This window comes from Palaemon carinicauda, chromosome 18, assembly GCF_036898095.1.
Source record: "Palaemon carinicauda isolate YSFRI2023 chromosome 18, ASM3689809v2, whole genome shotgun sequence".
Classification (NCBI taxonomy): domain Eukaryota; kingdom Metazoa; phylum Arthropoda; class Malacostraca; order Decapoda; family Palaemonidae; genus Palaemon; species Palaemon carinicauda.
This window is the reverse complement of record NC_090742.1, coordinates 104,820,696-104,828,195: the sequence shown is the minus strand read 5'-3', so window position 1 is coordinate 104,828,195 and position 7,500 is coordinate 104,820,696.

Genomic DNA, 7,500 nt, shown 5'->3' with positions numbered 1-7,500 from the left:
GCAAAGAAGACTGGGTCTCCATTGATAATCTAAAACCTTCTTATCTCCTGCCAGATAACCTGCCTACAGTTCACCTCTCTAAATCAGGGTGCCCTATTTAACATGCACAGTATATCATTTTGAGGGGGGGGGAGCCATGTACCACCCGTGTGTCACACAAGCGTATATAGTAACAACATTTCTCTTTTTTGTATATATTATCCTTTGTATCTATGCTCTCCCCTCGCACTGACAGCAACTTGTAATAACCTGTCTGCCTACTTCATTGTTAACTGTTAACAGAACCGGTTGCCGGTTTGAAAAGAAATAGCATGTTAGTTACTAAGTTACATTCATCTCGCCTTCGACTCACAACCTACTCTTTGCCCGTCATAAGATATACCAGCCATACTCCTAAGACACTTCATCTCAAAAACATTCAATTTCTGTCTTTCTGTCAATTTCATTCCCCACAACTCCAATCCATACATAACAGTTGGTACAATCACTTTCTCATACAGAACTCTTTTTACATTCATGTCCAACCCTCTATTCATTACCACTCCCTTCACTGCCCCCAACACTTTTCATTCTTCCTTCACTCTCTAACGTACATATGCTTCACTCCACCATTTGCTACAACAACAGACCCCAAGTACTTAAACTGATCCACCTCCTCAAGTAACTCTCCATTCAACATGACATTCAACCTCACACCACCTTCCCTTCTCGTATATCTCATAACCTCACTCTTATCCACATTAACTCTCAACTTCCTTCTGTCATATACCCTTCCAAATTCTGTCACTAATCGGCCAAGCTTCTCTTCGGCGTCTGCAACCAGTACAGTATCATACGCAAACAGCAACTGATTTACCTCCCATTTATGATTATTCTCGTCTACCAGTTTCAATCCTGGTCCAAGCACTTGAGTATTCACCTCTCTCACCAGTCTGTCAACATACAAGGTAAACATCCATGGTAACATCACATATCCCTGTCTTTGTATTGGTTGCATACTCTCTGGTGATTTCTGCATATTACTCACCTATAAATGAGTGAATAATTATTAGTAATTATCCTGGGGATTCCATCTGCGTCGTCAATTTCTTATTGTTGATGTGTTGAATCAAATGCAGGTGTATACATATCCCTTTAATGTATAATAAGAGGCTACATTACTCTGGCTCTGGGGTTCCAACAACCGACTCCCAACTGAGCGTCGAGCGTCTTGTAAACAATCTCAAAAAACAATACATAACAGCAAACATAAGAGCATCGCTCTCAAAAGACTTAAATCCTACTACAGTACAAAAGTAAGAAGAATCCCATCCTATCTTTGAGGTAATTAATAAATGCGTCAATTCCGTATCGCTTTCCTATCAACTCTATTATACGATTTCTCCAGATCCATAAATGCAACATACACCTCCTTACCTTTTGCTAAATATTTCTCGCATATATGTCTAAGTGTGAAATCTGATTCATACATTTCTACCTCTTTTAAAACCACCCTGTATTTCTAAGATTGCATTTTCTGTTTTATCCTTAATCCTATTAATCAGTACTCTACCATACAGTTTTCCAACTACACTCAACAAACTAATACCCCTTGAATTACAACACTCATACACATCTCCCTTACCCTTATTTGTGGTACAATACATGCACAAACCTAATCTACTGGTACCATTGACAACACAAAACACATATTAAACAATCTCAACAACCATTCAAGTACAGTCACACCCCCTTCCTTCAACATCTCAGCTCTCACACCATCCATACCAGGTGCTTTTACTACTCTCGTTTCATCTAGTGCTCTCCTCATTTCCTCTCTTGTAATATCTCTCTATCTCTCTCTCATATATATATATATATATATATATATATATATATATATATATATATATATATATATATATATATATATATATATATATATATATATATATCTATCTATATATATATATATATATATATATATATATAGATAGATATACATACATATATATATATATATATATATATATATATATATATATATATGTATATCTATGTAAATATATATATATATATATATATATATATATATATATATATATATATATATATATATATATATATATAGATATACGTATATATATATATGTGTGTGTGTGTGTGTGTGTGTGTTTGTGTCCAATGTTGGCGGATAATGAGACATCAGAACATAGGTTTTCTCATTTTTTACAAAAGGTTCGTAAGTATGTCGTACACAGCTACACTCTCTCAGGTGAGAGCCTTATCTACTTGAGCGACCATAGGCAACTAAACACCCCTTGCTATCAAAATGCAATCTTGCTACAACAGCATGCGGAGTTATAGGTTTTTGTGGAAATCTCATGATTATAGAGTTCATTTACCTTGACGTGCAACACATATATACATACAAGAATTAGGACATTACTCACCCGGCCCCCCAAAGTCCTCACTCCGGGAGGAGGACACTCCGACCCAGAATAGGCATAGCATTTATTAAACAGAAATGCAACATAAAATATATATAGATAGAAATCACCCTCCCCCCAAAAAATAACACATCCACAAAAAATGAAAATCAAAATAGAAAATGAAATATTGCACGTAAAAATGTACATAATACAATACAAATAATTCCACTCATTTCTTCTTAAGACCTCTGCAACTAAAATACAGAATACCCAAAGTGAAAAAAAAATTATAACATCAGTCTTACACAATCTCATCAATAACCTCCCTCTGGTTGTGGGCAATATGGGTTTTTTTTGGGCGGGACAGGGGTAGGAATAGATATTCCTTCATCCCTCAATTTTATTTGCCCGGGTTTATGGTACAATTTTACAACACAACTCACCACCACTGTTTCGCCATTTATTTAAATCATTACTTCACTTGCACTTGCAACTATCGACCGGTGGCCACTAGACGTTTTCTCGAGAAAATCATTCATCTTCCCGCCCTTCTCTTATAACACTAAGTATAAGGTATTCACATGTACACATTCTCTAACACTGCCTATCCTCAAGGCTGACCTTTAATCCCGCAGCCACTTGCCATTCGGGAACCGCCCTGGCCCCAGCAACCAGGAATTATATAAATACATGAATAATACAGCATCCGCTTGACAGATCTCACCTGACCTATTTAACCTCTGATTGTTTTTAGGTTCACTCAGCAATGTTATGAGTATTGCCACACTCATCAAAATTACCACAACATTTTACGTATACATTAAGCATCAACATAAGAACACATTGTTATCATCAAGTTTATTTAAAACACGTCAAAAGAAGAAATGAGGTCTGTTCAAACAACAATAACAGCAAAGGAAAAAAATAATTTCTACTCATCAACTCGAGGAATGTCACGTATGCAGGGGTAAGGAGGAACACTTTTGAAAACTACCTATTCAGGCACCACATGTATGTGTGCCTGATGATGTTCAGACACTGCGCTATTAACAATGCGTTGTATCACAACTGTGTTAGATTTAACCATCTTTACTCGGTACGGACATTGCCGTCTCAATACAGAAAGCCTGGGCATGCCAGCCGTGTGAGGGCTATGACGTAATAGACGGCGTCTGGTCCAACCGTCCAAGCGTTCAAACTCAGTCTGCAATGTCTTCTGATCTTCATCTGAGCAATACCCTTTGGCGATGCTCTCTTTGTGATTTGTGTTTTATCCTCTAAGATTGGATTTCATACTGGGTATCATGCAAGATAAGAGTTATACATAGTTTACTTATTGGATTTACAGTAGTAATATAAAAATTATGTGATTTATAACTGCATTACCAGTCTGTTTATATACAAAAGCCGGTAATTCCAGCTTGGTATGTTTGAATATCTTGGCAAATACCGTAAACTAAAATTATTGCATTACTACTTCACTTGTTATATAGTTATTAATAACAAGATATGCCATGAGAGGAACAGGGTGTAAGGCAGTTTTACACTGTAATGCAGTTTTAGACTGGGATGTGATAAAATTTTAAATTTACCGTCACTGTTTTGAATCTCGTGTGGCCGTACGAGAACGCGTCAGTGTTTTTAATGATATAAAGGCCAAAAGCATATGCAATAAATTCCTTATCAAAATTCAACTCAATTTGTTTTGTTTAATGGGTTAATAGTATTTTAAAGTTTGGATGAGGAATGTTTTCTCAAAAATTATATAACAATAACATTATCTGCCATCAAAGCAACAAGTCGTAAGCAGGGTGAAGAGATTCTGAAAATTTAAGGAAGGGACGCCCAAATCAATGGCGTAGGAACGTTTTTTCCGTTGGGAAGCGGTTATGTTTTTTTCCGGGGCGGGGGTGGGGGTGGGGGTGGGGGGGGTGGGCTGTGTTTGAAATGGCACTGTCGCAATTTCCGCGTATCTGACAGCAAATTGTACCCCCCTCAAAAAAAAAAAAAAAAAAAAAAAAAAAAAAGGCATTTTTGAACTTTGTACACGACGTCTATCAACACCGGTAGGCCTACTTGGTTAATTTACCAAAGACATACTGACAATGTTGATTCTTTGCTATAAACTCAATCACAATATCTGTCAAGTTAAGGCTATAGCTTTTCTAAGCATACTATGTTTTTTCTTACGATTTAGTATAGCTATAATTAGTTCATCGGTTCAAATTTTATTTTTAAATCTTTAACGGCTTTCACATTTTTAATTTCGTTTAATTGATAGTTCACAGAAGACAATTATCTAATATTTTAATTGATATTCAGTAATACAGCATCGGTTATAAATAAATCAAGGTTTCCAAAGTACTTTCGTATTAGCAAAATAGAGACATACACACACGTACACAGTCACACACACAATATATATATATATATTATATATATATATATTATATATATATATATATATATATATATATATATATATATATATATATATATATATATATATATATTACTTAGGCATGTTACTCACCGTTTATAATGAAGAGGCAATGTCTTAGTGGCGTTCAAAACTGGAACATAGTTTGTCTCCGGACCAAGTGTCCTTCAGATTGTTATCAGAATAACATCTAATTTCTTATGTAGCGTGTAAGCTTCACGAATTAGTCTGCTTTGAATATGAAAGGACTTTCGTCGATAACTAATGCCAATCTGACAGCAAAAAGTGGAATTGTAAACTTCAGCGCAACAGTGGAGGGCATGCAAGATCGGCCATGAAGTTCTGTGAAAAATAATTGATATATTTAAAAATTAATCCTAAATTTCATCTTTACATTTTCAGGAATCTAAAGTTTCCATTTTTCAATTTTTGTTTATTATTTTGGATTTTCCAAATAGTTTGGCATCAACATTTCACCATCATAGCCTATATATTAAAGTGTAATTCAATCAGCCAGTGTAGTCCTGAAGAATCGAAACATGTGTCGAAACCAAATAATATATAGAAAAACTGTAATGTAACATCCGGTTATTCTGAAAACTATCTGCCAGACAGTTTTTTCCGAAAAGAAGCTATCTTCCAGTCATGAAATACACCAAGACATGGCCTATAAATTCTAAACGTATAATAACCTGCCCAAGTAGTAATATATATATATATATATATATATATATATATATATATATATATATATATATATAATATATATATATATATATATATATATATATATATTAGTGATGGGAGGAGTACTCGGAATCGAAAATCGAAAATATCGGAACTTTTTTTGGTATCAGAATCGGAGAATTTAAATCGAATATCCTATTCTGAAAACGATTCTTTGGAATTCGTATGCTTGCAACTTAAATTTATATTACAGGTAGTGATACAAAGCGAGTATTTCGTTTGGCGACTTTAAACTATCAGCATAATCTATAGATCTTAATATCTAGAGTATCATTATTTCTAAAGAAGAAGTTCAGAACATTTACAAAAAAAAAAAAAAAAAAAGAAGGTGCAACGCTAAATGGATATGTGAAAAATGAACAAGAACAGGACGAGTTTGATACTTTAACAAGTTCAGTCACTTGTAAAGTTGCAAACTTGGCTGCTGTCTCGCGTATTTTTTTTTTTTTTATGATTTCTTAAATACTAAAGCTTTGGAACTTTAACGTCATGCACTAAGATTAGTTTATAAGAACTATCACATGTCAAAACTATCCATACAACATTTACTGCTTCTTTCCACCCAAAAAAAGAGAAGGGAAAATGTAGCTAACGCATGAAAGATGATGTGATAACCCAAGAAGCGAAGCCGGGAACAAAATTATTTTAGTAGAACATGAAATGTTCAAATATATTTCTTTGAAGAAAATAGAATCCTTTGCAGAGGGTGATTACATGAAAATTTCCTATCATGGCACTTTTTTGTCTGAAAATATTTGTCTACACCTCTCTCTCCTGTTGGAAGCCAACGATTTGGTTAATTAGTGTTGGAGGGACTATTTACTCGCAGAAAAGAAATCGACTATTGGTCAAACCAGTGAGTTGTTGTTATTACATTAAAATCTAAGAATTTTGTGATTGGAATAGAATAAATACCTTTATGAAATTTACTTCAATATCTTCTTTTTTTAAACGTTTACCATTTTCATTTATTTTTTTTTTTATTTTTTATAAGAATCTTTTTTCCTTTTAGCTGTAACAAAACCATTTATATTCCTTCAAGATGGATAATTGATAAAAGTACTTTGTCCGAAAAGTATTTGTTTCTTATACCAGCTTCAGTGTCTGAAAGTATCGGAATCGGGATTCGTATCGGAATTGTTATGAAATTTGGTATCGTGCCACCATATATATATATATATATATATATATATATATATATATATATATATATATAATATATTTATATATGTATATATATATATATATATATATATATATATATATATATATCTATATATATATATATATATATATATATTTATATATACATACATATATACACATATATAAATATAAATATATATATATATATATATATATATATATATATATATATATATATATATATATATATATATATATATATATTTATATATACATACATATATACACATATATAAATATAAATATATATATATATATATATATATATATATATATTTATATTTATATATGTGTATATATGTATGTATATATAAATATATATATATATATATATATATATATATATATATATATATATAATATATTTATATATGTATATATATATATATATATATCTATATATATATATATATATATATATATTTATATATACATACATATATACACATATATAAATATAAATATATATATATATATATATATATATATATATATATATATATATATATATTTATATATATATATATATATATATATATATATATATATATATATATATATATATATGTACATATATATGTACATGTATGTATATATATATATATATATATATATATATATATATATATATATATATATATACTGTATATATATATATATATATATATTGCTAATACAAAAACACTCTAGAAACCT